This window comes from Dreissena polymorpha, chromosome 10 (genome assembly GCF_020536995.1).
Source record: "Dreissena polymorpha isolate Duluth1 chromosome 10, UMN_Dpol_1.0, whole genome shotgun sequence".
Lineage (NCBI taxonomy): Eukaryota > Metazoa > Mollusca > Bivalvia > Myida > Dreissenidae > Dreissena > Dreissena polymorpha.
The window spans coordinates 8,279,750-8,298,443 of NC_068364.1; the positions used below are offsets into that span (position 1 = coordinate 8,279,750).

Consider the following 18,694-nt stretch of genomic DNA (forward strand, 5'->3'; position numbering starts at 1 on the left):
TAAACTTTCTAAGATACTACAAACGCATCAAAATATGTAGCTAAGTGGTCAAGGGTTAGCAGTTTACCAGTACAGAGTTCACATGCTTTTGCCAGTTATTGACAGCTGCCATACTTAAATAACGATGGAGAATGGTCGACCTTAACATAAGTTCCTGACAAATTACGGGGACTTGTAAGACTAGTAATGCGGGGACTTGAACCTTATGTTTCCAAAGTTTACATGACAGTGGGTGCTCAACCAACTAAGTAAGCAGCGTTCGACACTAACATGAGTCAAAGACTCCTTAAAATGAGACTCAGACTCCTTGTTTTTGCGTCAGGGGAGTCCGTCGGACTTCTTTAAAATCATCTTTGAATTAAAAAAAAATCAGTTGATTTCCTTATTTGTTTCGCAAGATGAGAATGTCCGACTTTTGTGGATCCGAAACATGTGCCACAAATCATTATGCTTAAACACATTGACAAAAACAAAAGAATCCGAAATTATTTATTTTGGTTCCCTGTCACTGTCTGTGCGTGTAGTAATAGGGGGAACATGCAAACTATGAAACGATCGTGGCCGTTTTTTTTTCACTGATATTTTTTCTGTGGTAAATTAGCTTCGCCAAACAGTTTCTCATTACTATAAAAATCATCACAATACCTGATTTTTTTTACACATTATACGTTTTATGGCCCCAAGGTACTGAAGATCGGACCGGCTGTGAATCATTTGAGCGTGAATGACCCGTGTCAGTATCAATAAATGATTTCAGTTGTTTATTGCAGTTTGTAGGCATTGTCATACCAACCACACTAATCGGTTCCTACCGTGTACTCCTCCACGATTAAATCGTGGCAAGTTACTTAAGAGACTGATGATGGCAACAGGGTGTAATCCTCGTGGAAATTGTGCTTTGCAATATTTTTGGAAATATATGTATTATAAAGAATATATATAAAGCAATGAGAAATATAGGGTTGTTACACCCTTACTCTGTGATTTAGTAACTATGACAACTAACAAAACAGAAGGCTCCGATAATGTTTTTAACCCTAATATTGAGGTTAAACAAGCAATCATAATGCATAATAGAAAATAGTATATGTTGAAATCTTACAATGATTAAGTAAATGATTAACTTAACTATTACTGGAATCCGTTAAACATTTTGCAATGTGATATAACAAATATTGAACAGCAGTCAGTTACAACTTTGATCTAAAAGCAAACATGCAATAAAAATTTAACATTTTATGGATTGACATGTGTTAATGGCCGAAAGTATGCTATAAACGTGTCTTAATTGTTGGACTCCTTGAAATCTGTCCGGACTCCTAAATTTCAAAAGTTAGGAGTCCTTGGACTCCTTTCTCAGACTAGTTAGTGTCGAACACTGGTAAATTAAATGGTCTTTGAACATATATATATATATATATATATATATATATATATATATATATATATATATATATATAATACGTTTGATGAATATTTAGTTTGTGTAGTCCCGTTATTTGCTGTATAGCCTTATTTTATATGCATGCTGCTAAAAATTTGAACTAGGGACAGCAAACATGTTAGTTTTATTTTCATCCAAAAGCTCTGACTAAACTGTTTGTTTATTTATGATATCATCAACTAAGAAAATTAGAGCAGCCATTTTACATAATTTACCTAGATGTGTATGTCAGTTAACAGTATAGACTTGATAATATCATTGATTAGATAGGCTTACATATGGGCTTATGTCTTGCATTTAACATATACCATCAATTTGCATTTTGCACTGAATGTGTCATGATAAGATAGTGGGGTTTGATAACATCATGGAACTCTCTCCTAGCCCTGCTCATTAACTGGCTGCATTTACGGTCTGCATTTACCCTGAAATACATTTTTGCACCAATTATTTTATTTTTAGCTGAATGTTGTTTTTGTCAGACACACCTGGGTTTCAAATGGTGCCAGTCAACACTACCATGTTTGTATTGAAAGCTTTTCTGTCTGCTGCTTTGTTGAGAGGGAAAAATGAGCCACAAGAGTGAAATAAGCCTTTAGGGAGAAATTAGCACCAAGAGAGCAATGTCTGTAATAAATGTGTTAACTGACTGTCTTTATAAAGTTATTGTTATGGAATACACACATTTCAAATGTATATGGTGCTAAAATAGGTATCAGTTCCATTGCTCAGATAACATTGCTCAGCAGCCTTTCTAAAACTTGTTGGCATGGTAACCTTATAATATTTGTTTGCCCATTATTCCTCAAAAGTTTTAAGGAAGTCATGTGATGCAAAATACTAGGTGAATAGGTCAAAGTCACAAAACGGCTGGTTAGAGCATTAAGGGTCACATGTATTGAAAAATCTTCATGAAACATTTTCTGATCACTTACCAAATGATTTCTGTGCCTAATTGGAAGTATGATTATTTGAGGTATAAAATTTGGTCAATGCATCAAATTGAAGAAAAAGCTTTTTAATATTCTTAATCCAATTATGCCTAGCGTCTAGAAAAAAGGTCAGCTGCGTCTCATCTGGGTGTATGATGTTTGCTTAAAGGAATTTATGTAAGAAATATTCTAAATATAGAAATAAATATATACTAGACATCCCTAATTTTGGAAATAAATTGATCCAATTTAGAAGGATGGGAGAGTCCACTAGGTATAAATGGGTATTTATATTACGTTTTAAGTCCAATCTGTGAGAGACTCAGAACATACAATTTTGTCCCTTTGATATATCAACCATGTTGGAAACCTGGCAATATTGGGTAATAAACCTTTTTACACTGTAAATATGTAACGTGCTCCCTTATATTAAACAGAATCCCTTTTATTATGTCATCTCATGTTTTTCTCCAACCTTCAGTTTCTGTCTCAAATGATTTCTTGAAATATAAAATATGGTGGTGCTCATCGCCCCGACTGATTTATTACCCTATTAAAATCCATTACAAGGTAACCAATACAGGGGCATTTGACAGTTCAAATGTGAATAGTCCATTGTTTGATCCAAATATGGAGTGATAAACAGCATGTGTTTATCAATGTTTGACTTGGGCATCATAGACAGCTTTGACAATTTCGACAAGTTTATCGAGGCATGTTTGATTTTATTGTGTTTTTTTTAGATGATTAAATTGTATCTGCTAAATTGCAATTGAAAACGAACTAAAATTTAATATGAATTAATTCGGACTTAAGTTACATGCAGGCGGAAATTTACTGTCACTTTCACAAAAATTTTAGAAAATGTGTTCATGTTGCATTTAATTTAAATTTTAATTCACTTGTCCATTTATTTGTATAATGTAATCTGAACAGTGCCTATTATATGCACACATCTATAAGTGACCTAATTAGCGCATGTTGAAGAATTCACTGTACTCTAAACTTCAGACAATGGTGTATTTTTGTGTTTATGAAATTTGTAAACACACATCGTTAATATAAGCCAGATTATATATATATATATATATATATATATATATAATGTGTGTGTATTTACTGAAAAAGTGGTAGGTATCCAGTTATCGATACAGTAGCATGTTTTGGCAAATGACATGATGAACAGAACATGTCAATACACAAGCACTAACCTACAGTACAGCCAAAGCGGAACAAACGTATTTCGCGATCCGCGGCGGCAAGGCAAAACGAGTCGATGCCGCGTCAGTCGTTGAAGCCGCGTCAGTATGCGGCGGCAAGTCGCATTTTGCCGCGAAACTTCGCATCTGTCCGCCGAGGCCTGCCGCTATCCGCGACATGATGCCGAGTCGATGCGCATCATGAAATAAAAAATCTTTTTAAAATTATTAGTTACATGTAGTTAACAAATTTTGAAAGAACAATTATAATAATAATTAAAATCATAATAAATTTATTGTGCGCGGATTGTATTAGCATATACATGTAAGCATAGTTAATGTGTCTGGCCAATTAAGTTTGTTTCCCGCTTATAGTGTATGTATTTCACACATAAACAAGGTCACGTAATTATGTTATCGCACATACAAGTGGTCAAGGCTCCAGCATATGGTGGATTTATAAGTTAATTGCATGTTGATTTTGCTATTAAATCTAAGCTGAGAAAATTAGCAGTTTGAAGCCACATCAATAATCAAGACGGTGACGACGTATTTGTTGTTTTGTTAATTATCAGCTTATTATAACTATTGTTTGAAAATGCGTATATAAACAGGTTTTATTTTGTTCATATTATACAGTTAATATCGCTACTAATTACCCGATAATCCCGTATATTCCAGTTTTAAAGCAAATGCTGGTAAACATTTACGATACACAAACATTCTCGATATTTCCTTAAGTATCAAATACATTTTGGCATTTGTTACTATTTATAGAGATGATGAAATAACGTTTAATCGGGGCGTTTTTTTTCCACTGAACACGCGATTTACGCCTGACGTGATGTTCATGTATTTATACAACACAAAATACACCCAAACTTTCCAAACGACCTTCTACATGTCTGCATAATTTTCGCGCGCTTTTTATGAAACAAAGAATATTTTAGCACTGTTTATTTGACGCTAGAATTTGTCAAAGGTCGCGTTAGCATTAAAATTCGGAAGTGTGTTTCGGATTACAAATTTAATAATGATAATCGAACGAAACATTAACAGTTGCGCGTAATTAATTCTACGCTACACATACATGTATGTACATGTAGGTGGATATCTTTTCACTCGATTTACTCCGCGAAAGTATGCGAGGTTAACACAGACTCGGCGTCGTTGCGCGGATCGATGCCGAGTGCCACGGAGTTACGCCGCGTGAACACACGTTTCGGTCGCCGCGTACTAATAATCTGGCCGTGGCGTAGCCGCGGATTATGTTTGTGCCGCGTTAGCTGTACTGTATTTATAACGCTGTTATATCATATTGCATTATATTGCATGTTTGTTGCTTTGACCCCATCATCTGTGTTATATTGGAGTTACACCCTTTTTCTATTTACTTTCAACTCTTAATGGCAGTTAACTTCACATGTAATTATAGCAATTTTAACTTTATCTCATATAATTACAAGATATTGACCTGAACAATATATATAGATATATATAACATGGCTTTTAAATATTCTCACTAATATTGTAAAATATATGTTATCCAATCATGATCCAAACATCCTTTAATATATTTTGTGTTTTCAAATTTATACACTCAATTTATAAAGAGCTGTATTTGACTTGAAGATGTATTTTATACACAAAAATCCATTCAATTACGTTTTGTATTTATTTTGGGAACGTAAGCACATTTTTTTAAAGTAATTGACTTTAGGAAACATGCTAGAGTTTTTTTGCCAGTTGTAGTGTGTGTCTTTGGGAACGATCAATTTGTGTGCAATAGATATAAATTGTTTAAACTTGTTAAAATTATACCATCCCTGCAATTGCGGTAGAGAAACTAATCCTTGATTTATGAAACTTCTTTCTTTTGTATGTTTATGGTCTGGTTGGAATGTTCTCAAGATGTGTTGTCTTCATGGCAGCTTTTCAGGTTTCACTTTGTTTGATCAATCTGGGAGTTTTCTTCCTAAACATTCTCCTTTGACCTTTGGGAGAAATTTTCCAAACCATTATTTTTATTTATATCTTGAATGTGTTTTATCAGTGGTCTGCCAGAGGTTTCCAGAATAATAACTGATGCCAGGAAATGTTAAGGATGTTTATATTAAGCATCAGAGTTCAGAAGATTTCACCTTAATTTATTGTAGCGCGGTCAATAAATTGTGGTCTAAAATATACACAGTCTAGGTAAGCATAATTATAAGACAGAAAAGAGGTTGTATAGAAGTTTGGTGGTCCTCAATATGGTACAGATCTATCAAATTTCTCTAATGTAGTACAGATCTATCAAATTTCTCTATATCTCAGGATGGTTGAGTTAATATAAGTTTCTAATATGGGAAGAGATTAATGTCATACAATTTCAGTGTGCAATGGGTGGGGATTAGTTAATGATGTCATGCAAAGGCAGTGGGGTTGGAGAAGGGATGAATTTAATGTCATGCTATGGCAGTTTTCCCTGGGGAATGAGGATAAGTTTGATGTCATGCTAAGGCAGAGGGGTTGGAGAAGGGATGAATTTAATGTCATGCTATGGCAGTTTTCCTGGGATTGAGGATCAGTTTGATGTCATGCAAAGGCAGAGGGGTTGCAGAAGGGATGAATTTAATGTCATGCTTTGGCAGTTTTCCTGGGATTGAGGATCAGTTTGATGTCATGATAAGGCAGTGGGGATGGAGAATGGATGATTTTAATGCCATGCTTTGGAAGTCTTCCTGGGATTGAGGATCAGTTTGATGTTATGCAAAGGCAGAGGGGTTGCAGAAGGGATGAATTTAATGTCATGCTATGGCAGTTTTCCTGGGATTTAGGATCAGTTTGATGTCATGATAAGGCAGTGGGGATGGAGAAGGGATGAGTTTAATGTCATGCGTTGGAAGTCTTCCCATAGAATGAGGATCATTTTGATGTTATGGAAAGGCAGAGGGGATGGAGAAGGGATAAATTTAATGTCATGCTATGGCAGTTTTCCCAGGGAATGAGAATTAGTTTGATGTCATGCAAAGGCAGTTGGGATGGTGAAGGGATGAATTTAATGTCATGCTATGGCAGTTTTCCCGGGGAATGAGGATTAGTTTGATATCATGCAAAGGCTTATCTTTTATATTGCACAAGTTATACTAAAAAGATAAGCATTAAATTGTGTAATTCATTGCATGATTGCATGATTTTGTTGGGTAAAGAACATTGATTTGAAAATTAGCAAAAATGCTTTGCATTTGGCAATTTGTACATGTCACAAGGCACCACAATCCCAACAGTTTAAATTGAAATAATGAAGACCTTGTGATACTAGAATTACTGTGGGTATTGACAATTACATTATAGTATATGTGAGCAATAACCTGAAGAATACTGACCTACTAAGACATATCAGATTTGTCAGAGACTGCTTGTGCCAAATAAGTTCTGAAATGGTTTTGCTCAGAAAACACTGTTAACTCTATTGATGATGATAATAATGGTGATGCTGCTGCTGCTGATGATGATGGTGATGATGATGATGATGATGGTGAGGTCATAAACTAAGTCAAAAACATGGCCACCAGGAGTCAGGGCAGTTTGATTATTTAGTTTTGGGGAAGAGGGGGGGGGTTATCCCAAAATCCATAGGTTACTGAGTGTGCCTGTACGCAACATTAATTTTTAGCTCGACTATTATATATGAAATATATATAGTGGAGCTATCCTACTCACCCCAGCGTCGGTGTGAGTGTGAGCGTGAGCGTGCAAATGTTAAAGTTTGCGTATCATCCCTTAATATTATGGCCCTTTTTCCATTTAGAATATGCATATTATTGATAAATCTATGTTATGTCTCTTGACATATTGCTTTCATATTTTGCAAACTTCTTGACCAACATGACCCCAATCTATAAACAGGAGCAGACAACTGTATCAAGCATTGTGTAAGAATTATGGCCCTTTTTCCATTTAGAATATGCATATTATTGATAAATCTATGTTAAAGTTTGCGTACCACCTCAAATATTTTCAATGTCCCTTGACATATTGCTTTCATATTTTGCAAACTTCTTTACCAACATGACCCCAATCTATTAACAAGAGCACACAACTGTATCAAGCATTTTGTAAGAATTATGGCCCTTTTTTGTCTTAGTAACTGAATATTTTGTTAAATTTTGTGTTCAGATCCACTTGACTTCTAGAGTATCAAAGCTATTGCTTTCAAACTTCAAATATTTTCTTACTATCATGAGGGTACTGTACCTGGCAAGTTCAATTTGACCATGACCTTTCAATGACCTTGACTCTCAAGGTCAAAAGAATAAATTTTAGTTAAATTGCCATAACTTCTTTATTCAGATCAGATTTTATTAATACTTTGACAAAACAACACTTACCTAAATACCACAATGGATTCCACCCAAACAATACCCCACCTCCCCCAACCCAGAATCCCTGCCCCCCCCCCACATTTTTAATTGATTTTTCCTTTTTTTATTTTTGAAAGATCGTCTAATAAATGACGACACCCCACATTATACCCCCCTCTCAACCCCCCCCCCCCCCCACCCAACCCAAAAAGAATATTGAATATTTTTTTCTTTGAAACATGGTTAAAAAAATTAATTTATTTATTTACTTTATTATGCCCCCCTTCGAAGAAGAGGGGGTATATTGCTTTGCTCATGTCGGTCGGTCGGTCTGTCGGTCTGTCGGTCCGTCCACCAGGTGGTTGTCAGACGATAACTCAAGAACGCTTGGGCCTAGGATCATGAAACTTCATAGATACATTGATCATGACTCGCAGATGACCCCTATTGATTTTGAGGTCACTAGGTCAAAGGTCAAGGTCACTGTGACCCGAAATAGTAAAATGGTTTTTGAATGATAACTCAAGAATGCATACGCCTAGGATCATGAAACTTCATGGGTAGATTGATCATGACTTGCAGATGACCCCTATTGATTTTGAGGTCACTAGGTCAAGGTCACGGTGACCCGAAATAGTAAAATGGTTTCCGGATGATAACTCAAGAATGCATACGCCTAGGATCATGAAACTTCATGGGTAGATTGATCATGACTCGCAGATGACCCCTATTGATTTTGAGGTCACTAGGTCAAAGGTCAAGGTCACGGTGACCCGAAATAGTAAAATGGTTTTCGGATGATAACTCGAGAACACATACGCCTAGGATCATGAAACTTCATAGGTAGATTCATCATGACTTGCAGATGACCCCTATTGATTTTGAGGTCACAAGGTCAAAGGTCAAGGTCACGGTGACCCGAAATAGTAAAATGATTTTCGGATGATAACTCAAGAACGCTTTTGCCTGGGATCATGACACTTCATAGGTACATTGATCGTGACTCGCAGATGACCCCTATTGATTTTCAGGTCACTAGTTTTTGAAGGACCCTCCAAACTTCCCACCCAAGCTATTGCTATCAAACTTGAAATAAAATCATATATGTTTGTTTTATGTCTTTACAAATATTCAATAGATTGTGGAAAATATACCTGAACTATTACCTTGACCTTATTGAAAAAATTTGAACAATTTCCCCATGATGGCTTACGTTATACTGTCAAGCACTCGAATAGTCGATCGCGCTGTCCTCTGACAGCTCTTGTTCATCTCTGGCTTCTTTTTTTTTTTTCCTAATTCTTTTCAGCAGAATATGAAGGTACACTCTGAACAATGCAAGGTTGTAGCCACCATTGATATCTTAGCGCACATAAACACACTTCCAAGATGGCAAGTTGGAAAGTACTTAGAATCCTAGTTTGTCTCAAGGCATCTATTGTAACATTATGCTGTTATCATTTCAGGACACACTGGATGTCTATAGGGACCATAGCATACATGAGATGGTGTTTGTCACTGAGTATTCTGGAGCAACTTTCCCACCAAAGAAAGCCAGATCATAGAGTCCATAAATGAAGTAAGAATATATCATTTTCTCTTGGAAAATGGGTCTTAATGCATTTGTGTCGTCCTCGTCCTCGAGTAGCTTGTGCAGTCCACAAAGGCTAACATAGGACAACACTTTCCACCTAGACTGGATTTTTTTCGAAAAGACTTCCTTTTAATAAAAAAATCATAAAAAGCAAAAGTGTCATCTCTGATTACCTTGTGTGGACTGCCATTTTAATTAGGGACAACACTTCACGCACATGCATTGCAGTAAGCCCTGTTTTCCCAGATCACAATTCATTTATATGTTCTTGTAATGTCTTCTAGGAAACAGCAAAGATGAAATTGGAACCTGAACTTTTTTATTCCCTCCGTTTCTTTGCTTTCCTTAATACATGTAATCATTAAGAATATTTATAACTTTTTGTATTAACATGTAGAAGATACTTTTTTAAAACAAAAAATTATATTAATGCAGAAAGTTGTGTCACTTTGCACATGTGCATTAACCCATTTATGCCTAGCGTCTAGAAAAAAAGGCCTTGGCAAACAGCGTAGACCCAGATGAGACGCCGCATGATGCGGTGTCTCATCAGGGTCTGCGCTGTTTGCTTAAAGGAATTTTGGTAAGAAATATTCAAAATATAGAATTAAATATACTAGACATCCCTAATTTTGGAAAAAGATTGATCCAATTAAGAAGGATGGGAGAGTCCACTAGGCATAAATGGGTTAAAGTGTCCCAGTTTACCCAGAACAAGGCTCCATTGTCTCATCTTTTAACGCTTTGCATGCTGGGAAATTTGTCTTCTGCTAAAGTGTTGTCTGCTGAATTTATAAAATTAGCATTTTCTTTGATTTTTTTCAAAGAATACTATCAGAATAGCAAACAGTTTGGATCCTGATGAGACGCCACGTGGCGTCTCATCTGGATCCAAACTGTTTGCAAAGGCCTTTAAAATTCGGTTCCAGCACTTAAAGAGTTAAATCAAACTAATGCATAAGGATTATTTTTCTGTTATCTGATTTATTTATAGATTGGCATTATTAAGTTTATTATTATGATCTCTGTCCCCATTATTGTGTTGCGTAAAAATTTGTATAGTATAATTGTCCCCTACTGGTTTCACCGGAGGGTACTTGTGGTTTGCGCTCTGTCTGTCTGTCTGTCAGTCAGTCACACTTTTCTGGATCCTGCGATAACTTTAAAAGTTCTTAATATTTTTCATGAAACAGGAAACATGAATAGATGGCAATATGGACATTATGCACGTCATTTCATTTTATTCCTACGTCAAAAATTCTGGTTGCTATGGCAAAAAATAGACTAGAAATACTGCTGAAAATAGTGGTTTTCTGGATCCTGCGATAACTTAAAAAGTTCTTAATATTTTTTCATGAAACTTGAAACATGGATAGATGGCAATATGGACATTATGCACGTCCTTTCATTTTGTTCCTATGTCAAAAATTCTGGTTGCTATGGCAACAAATAAAAACAAAATCTGACAATGGTGGAATTTCTGACAATGGTGGAGCTGGTAGGGGACTATATTGCTTGGCAATAGTCTAATTGTTACTATTATTTTGTATTTATATGAATATTGGTTGAACAATTCCAACATTTATGTTTCCAAAATAACATCAGCACTAATAATGAACAATAATTAACCTTTGGTTATTTAAAGAATGTAATCTTGTGCTTTTCCCCATCTCATATTATCTTTGGCTGAAAACATCTTGGCATCTAATGGAGTTTAAATTTCTCAGCCCAGTTCTTTGATCATTCTAATTTCGTTTCCCAACTGGTTATTTATTTAATGGAAATCTATAGGAAAATAGTAATTTTGGACGATTGTTTCCTTACGCATAGTGACTTGATGGCATTTTACTTGCATTTATTGGCAGATTACCAGCCTATTGGTAATTGGGGATGGGGGAAAGACTAAATGATGTGCATGGTATTTTGTAGGACATCATCCCTTGTCAAAAAAGTGAGCAAAATCCGGTTATAACCCAGTTTTAAACTGGGTTTAACCCTGCGGTATTGGCACCGAGCTAAAAGCGAGTCTTTTAAACACACTTTTTGCTTACCGACTTGGTTTTATCTGAGATAAATCTTGGTTTAACTCGCTTAAAGCCAACATAGTGGTTTTTTTAACCGTCTTAAGTGGGTTTAAAGTGTGTTTTTTTCAGGCATCTGTGTTTAACTCTGTGGTATTTGCACTGTGCTAAAAGCGGGTTTTTCAGACACGCTTTTAGCTTACCGACTGGGTTTTTTAGGACATCAAATCCTTCTGGAACAATACAATTTATTCTTAGTTATTTTTTTATCAGCCTGACATGTTACTACTTTTAAAGAAGCTTTATATGGGCCGTGCTCTGTGAAAAAGGGTTTTAATGCATGAGGGTTAAGTGGCGTCCCAGATTAGCCTGTGCAGACTGCACAGGCTAATCCAGGTGGACACTTTACGCACATGCATTAAGCCCCCTTTTCACAGAGTGTGGCCCATATATTTTTAAATTAAAATTTAGCTTGTTAGTAGGAGATGATAGGCTTGAAGTCTGAACCCTTTTCCACTTAGATAAGCACTTTGACACATTTGTATTCCCTTAGAAAAATCTTATTTCATTTAAGACTTTTCTTACTAGATTCAAAATTTAAAGGCTTTATTTCCAACCCTTAGATACTGATGAGCAGGAGTTACTCGCAGGCTGTTCTGGTTTTATGCTGTTTGCACATAGCCATTTTCACTTTGCTTGTGAGTGGAAAAGGGTTAAACAATAACCCTTTTATATAATAGTTGATCTTTATGGTGGCTTTGAAATATAAATTCATCATTTTTAGCGAGGCTGTTTTCGGAGAAAACCCGAGCTATTGTCATAGCCAGCTCGTCCGACGTCCGCCGTAGGCGTTGTGCCAAAACCTTAACATTGGCTCTAAAATCAAAGTGCTTCCACCTACAACTTTGAAACTTCATATTTAGATGCACCTTGATGAGTTCTACACGCCACACCCATTTTTGGGTCACTAAGTCAAAGGTCAAGGTCACTGTGACCTCTAATATCAAACTTTAACATAGGCTCTAAAATCAAAGTGCTTCCACCTACAACTTTGAAACTGCATATGTAGATGCACCTTGATGAATTCTACACGACACACCCATTTTGGGTCACAAGGTCAAAGGTCAAGGTCACTGTGACCTCTAAAAAAAAAAAAAATTCTGACAAGCTTTCGCAGCTGAGCGTGGCACCCGTTATGCGGTGCTCTTGTTTTAAGTTCGCAATAAATGTTATAAATTTGCTAGGAAAGTATTTCTTCATTTGTCAAGCACTAAATTTGGAAATTAAAATTTGGAACTTCAAATTTGTTATCACCATAAATAAATGTGCAAATCAATCTTTTCAGCATCAGTGGACCACAGTCATATTTCTCAGTTGTGAGCCTTTGAAGGCAGCTGATGAAGCTGAGCCGCAATATTAGTCATGAATGTGTTGACACTTAAATTAGAGTAATAACACAGTATTAAAAAGCTTATTTGTTTCATGGTAAAGGACTGTATTATTCTGAACTGACCATCCACATGACTGTGCACAATTTCAAAGATGTTTCAGTAAAAATACAACACCCCCATTAGATTGGAATCTCTTTATGCAATATATTAACCCTTTGCATGCTGGGTAATTTGTCTTCTGCTAAAATGTCGTCTGCTGAATTTCTAAAATTAGCATTTTCTTCGATTTTTTTCAAAGAATACTATCAGAATAGCAAACAGTTTGGATCCTGATGAGACGCCACGTTCTGTGGCGTCTCATCTGGATCCAAACTGTTTGCAAAGGCCTTTAAAATTCAGCTCCAGCGCTTTAAGGGTTAACAAATATTCTTTTAATTTTCTTGGGTTAATTAAAAAAAAAGGTGAAGCTATGTATAAGTTTGAAAGATTGTCCCAAAGATAAACACTTGAATAGCTTCAAGGTAGCAGAAACCAATTGCTGTAAATTTTACGTACTCAAGTGGTAACAAGTGGAGCTCTTGAACAAATTTGTTTACGCCCATGAGAAGTGTTGCCTATTGCTTGCATCACATATCAACACATATCACAGCTATTTGTAAACATAATAAAATTGTATATGTTTGTATATTTATAGAATTGGATTGGTGATTGAAATTGAGACATTTTTTTAATATCGCATAGTAAGTGTTGGAATTCTGAAGTTGATTTAAAAAAATTTGGAAAATATATCTAGCTGTGTTTTCTATGGCAACAAAAGTGTTTGACATGGAAAGTCATCAATCATCAAGAAGTGTTTGGTTTAAGGTCTAGATCCATATCATTAAACGAGTCTGGGCCCTCTCTTATCAAAGACCTTGAGACAAATCAAAGTAATGACTGAAATCTTAGTTCCAAAATATCTATTTTATGACCTGTATGTTTTTCAAATAAAATTACCATTTTAAACAAGCTATGTCAAAATTTCAGCACAAAACATACAAATGATGAGCTTATGTGATCTCCGTTTTTCTGTTGTTCGAAACCGAGTCACTGGGTCAATAAAAGTGCCGACGGCATTGAAAGTCTATCAGCAAGATACAGGGAAATTTTTCCTGAACTAATTGGTGAACAGTTGACTGAATGAAAACCTAAAAGGCTATCAAAAAAAAAAAAATTTATATAAAAAATAAATACAACTAAAAGAAACAAGATGTGATGAAATATTGCAAAACATCCTATACCAATAGGATAATCAGGAAAACGTATCCAGGGAGATTGGTATTTTGCGAGCAAGTAAATGCCTGGATGTAAATGCTAAATGTGATTTGCTGGACGTTTATTTTTATGCCTCCAAAATTTATTTTGGGGGGAGCACATATTCCCCGCTTTGTCTGTCTGTGTGTGCGTCTGTCTGTCTGTCCGTCCGTGCACAATTTTTGTCCGGGCTATTTCTCAGCAACTAATGACCGGAATTCAATGAAACTTTATGGGAAGCTTTACTACCAAGAGGAGATGTGCATATTATCAGCGGGTTCTGGTCGGATGATTTTTCACAGAGTTGAAATTTTCTATAAAAAAATTATTGTCCCCCCAACTACTGTGCCCTCAAGACGTTTCCTTTTATCTGAATATATAGTGCAATATTGTGACAAAAACACCTTTGGGGAGCATCACCCGTCTCCGACGGTTTCTTGTTGCATTTGTGTTAATTTAGAGAAAAATAGTTCCCTACAGATCTGTTATCATTAATTGAAAAGATGAAGTAAATATTTCTCATAACTATTTCAGGAGATATTTGTACTAGGTGGTAATTAACGTTATCACTATATCATTATTTTTATGAGACCAAATGACATTTTTATTCAGAAGCTAAGGTCAAAGCTTAGATGTTCTATTTACCAGACACAATTGTGTGTTTTTTTAAAGACCTGCTTCATGTGTAAATGGGTTGTATGCCAGTCTGGTCTGCAGATACCTAATGAGACCATGAAGCCTTGCATGATTTAATAATGGAGAGCATCGCTCTCAACCAGACTGATCAACTGCGCAGGCTGGGCTTTAGCTATGCTGGCTGAAACGCCATAAGAACTATTTTTGCATGTTGCGGCTCTGACAGTGTGATGTCAATATGTCAAAAGAAAACTGTGTGTTAATTAAATATTAACATACCATACATTTCAAACATACATGGCAAAGAAATGCACTTGTAATAAGCCTTGTGATGACACATATAATATTTATTTACTAACACTATTGTTAAGAATTGAATAGCATTTTTTCTGCATTTCATCGGTGTATGAACTGTCGGAAAAATTACGCCTAATTTGCATAAATGCGGACAGCGTTTATACATAAATTAGGTGTAATTTTCCCGACAATTCAAACACCGATGAAATGCAGAAAAATGCTATTCAATTCTTATAATTACAACACAAAATGATCTTAAAGCTGAAATCCTATCATGGTAAGAGTCATAAAAGTATTTTTTAATCTAGCGTATGAATATATTTTCAGTTTAGGTTTCGTCTCAGTGAAATGGGTATATCGTTGAAGTTCGCGCAAAAATTATAAGTCATTTCGCTATTGACCAATAAATAACGCCATTAAGTTTCGCGCAAAACATAACGTCATATTGGCAACTTGTTTGTATCCAGAAAATAGCGCCATGAATATTCATGTTTAAGTTTGCATACGAAGTGGGTTCATCAGAAAATGAAAAACAGGTCACGTGAAAAAATTATCCAATCAGAATGCAGCATTCATATGAAAGTGACAGAAGTTGTAATTATTGTGGTTTGAATTGACATACACTTATTGACACACATTAAATTCAAGGATCAGGGTCTGACAATTGAACAACAACAACAATAAAACCTTTGTTTTCAATTTAATTATGTACAAACAAAACGTTCTAACTTCATAATATCAGAATTAATGCTGAATATATTTTTCAAAGATAAATATTGTGTCTAGTGATTTTTTGAACAAGTTATTTCTGGTTCCTGTCAATTAACCCTTTGTATGCTGGGAAATTTGTCGCCTGCTCAAATGTCCTCTGCTGAATTTCTATCAGAATAGCAAACAGTTTGGATCCAGATGAGACGCCACGTTCTGTGGCATCTCATCTGGATCCAAACTGTTTGCAAAGGCCTTCAAAATTTGGTTCCTGCACTGAAAGAGTTAAAACACAAGGCTACCATGTGTTTGGGAAGTTTTTCTTTGCTTGCTATAATATCAGTATTTGCTCAATCTGGGCCGAGTTTCAAAATGATTGTGGTTTGATCAAAATCAGGGGTGCCAGGTCTTGTGTTTTTTATTATAAATGAGCCATTCTCTGTGAAACGGGGGTTTAATGCAAGTGCGTGAAGTGTTATCCCAGATTAGACTGTGTAGCATACACAGGCTAACCTGGATCCCAGATTAGCATGTGCAGTATGCACAGGCTAATCTGGGACGACTTTTTTCGCTTCTATGATATTTTTTGCTAAAGAAAGCTTCTTCTGAACAAAAATCCAGTTTAGGCTTAAATTATCGTCCCTGATTAGCCTGTGCAGACAACTCTTTATGCAAATGCATTAAACCCTTTCTTCGCAGAGCACGGCTCAAATCTATTGTGAAACATTTTAACACTACCTGCTTATTTCCTTGGGGCTTCAGGTAAGCGACTTACGGCCTTTGAGCCCCTTTTTAACGGTTAATCATTACATTCAAAGATTCTTTTACTCAAATACAGCTTTTGTATCCACCTAAAAGGCCAACAATAGCGATCAAAGCGTCTCGTAAATATGTCCATTTACTGCTTATGATTGAAGTAATATTGAACATAAATTCAAGCAATTAACATATCGAATGGGTTTTTACCCAAAAGCTATACTAAATATGTTATGGTATGAATGGTTCATTAATTTGTGGCACAGTGTTTGAGTAATTTTAAGTCATTCAATATAAAAGCCTATTGTATAAGAATATGACACCAGGGTCAAAATGGCTTTCTGTTACTTTCATAATAATATATTTTGTGATCCACACCTGCCAATACATGGCTCCATTCTCAAAAATGTGCAGAAGTATGGACTGCAAAAATAGATTACTTCTTTATCAGATCGTATAAATTTTTTAGCTGATGTTATTTTAATAATTTAAGTATGTGTCTATAGATCTCAGGCCTATGCTTTTTTAATTCCTGCAAATTAATTTTGTTGGGGGTATACTATATTCACACTTTGATTCGGTTGGTCAGTTGGTCTGTTATGATGCACATGATATACTGTATACTTTGTGATGCAAACAAGCCTCTCAAATTTGTTTCTATCAACATGAAACTTGGTGATGTGTTTACTGTTTTGAAGTGCCAGCTATAATTGTGTTTGTCGCTTTATGGGCAGAGTTATTTGCTCTTGAACTTAGGCAAAATTTAGATACTAACATCATTGTACATTGTACACATTGTCCCCAAAAAGTCCCCATTTTTTGTTTAACAAGACAAAACTTAATTTATATGTTCATTAAAATAATATGTTGAAGTTATTTTCCTGCATTTTACAATATTTTTTGCCGAGTTATGTGTCTTTGAACTTTGGAAACATCATTGAAAATTTATTCTTTGTGTCCTGAACTTGTCTCTAATTTTTCTGCGATACTTTAAAGATATGTTGTTAATTCTATTCTATGAAGAAGTTACATTCCTTTTGTATATGTCACATTATTTCTTGCAGAAATAAGTGTCCAGGGCTTTCCACAGGCCATTTAACGATCCCTCGCCGGGGTGCTTGAATTTCGAAACCAAAGTCCTCGGGGCGCTTGAAAGTTTCCGATCAGTGTATTTTTCATTAAAAGAAAGTGGAGATTGTCAAAATAATCAAGGTTTCTCTATCAGTGTATCAATATTCCCTGTTTTAAAAGAGCACTTGGTACCTACTCTCACAAGTAATCGCCATAAACACCACATGGGCTAATGGATAATCCACTGATAAGAGAATAGCATGAGGCGCGTATCGATTATTCTAGCCACATTACACAGTCATTTAAATGCTGACAAGGATGTATCAGGTAACTTTCCAGTCGTCAAACTGTGATGTTCATCGTTCAATCCGTTACACAAATGCTTATGAGGGCGGGGTTAACTATCGACCATTATTTTTGATTGACGTTGGGCACGAAGTAAGTGTTTATCGCAGCTTGATAAGCAAGAAGTTCTACCATTTACGTAATATAAAACCGGTAACTAGTACAGTCAAGTACATTAAAGACAGTTTCGGGCATCATCATCACACCTTTTTACTGTAAACAAGTGTTACCTATGACTCATAATTAATACGAGAAATTAATTGCAAGTGGTAAACAATTAATTACTTATAGCGAGTAAGTTGTGCAAATATCTCCCGGTTACAATTATGCGCTAACAATTTAATTCCAGTACATGTATATTTCATCATGTCCATTTATAGAATGATTCACCTCGTTTTTCTGACATTTATTCGACACGTAATGCGCTTTAACAATGTAAATGTTTTGTCCGATAATCGATACTTAGAAGACTGATGATGGCAACCCGCCGTAATCCTTAGTGGACAACGTGAATTTCATGCATAATTACGTCAAAACATATATTCGACTGGTAAAGTGTTTAAACAAATTATCGTTGAATGCATAACGCAACTGTTAATATTTGTTGAAATCTCAAATGGGAATAATTAAATTTGTAATCCCAAACACAAATCGATGTTAA

At 35.5% G+C, this 18,694-nt stretch overlaps 2 protein-coding genes across 2 annotated transcripts in view; both read left to right on the forward strand.

Moving 5' to 3' along the window:
* LOC127847998 (heparan sulfate glucosamine 3-O-sulfotransferase 1-like) overlaps positions 1–18,694 on the forward strand; it is a 210,173-nt gene that overhangs the window by 51,118 nt on the left and 140,361 nt on the right. The window lies entirely within an intron of this gene.
* The window catches only part of LOC127847999 (heparan sulfate glucosamine 3-O-sulfotransferase 5-like), a 162,696-nt gene that overhangs the window by 40,396 nt on the left and 103,606 nt on the right, over positions 1–18,694 (forward strand). The window contains exon 2 of the mRNA XM_052380267.1: positions 9,388–9,500. The gene's annotated coding sequence lies outside the window, so the exon portion shown is untranslated. The remainder of the gene's footprint in view (positions 1–9,387; positions 9,501–18,694) is intronic.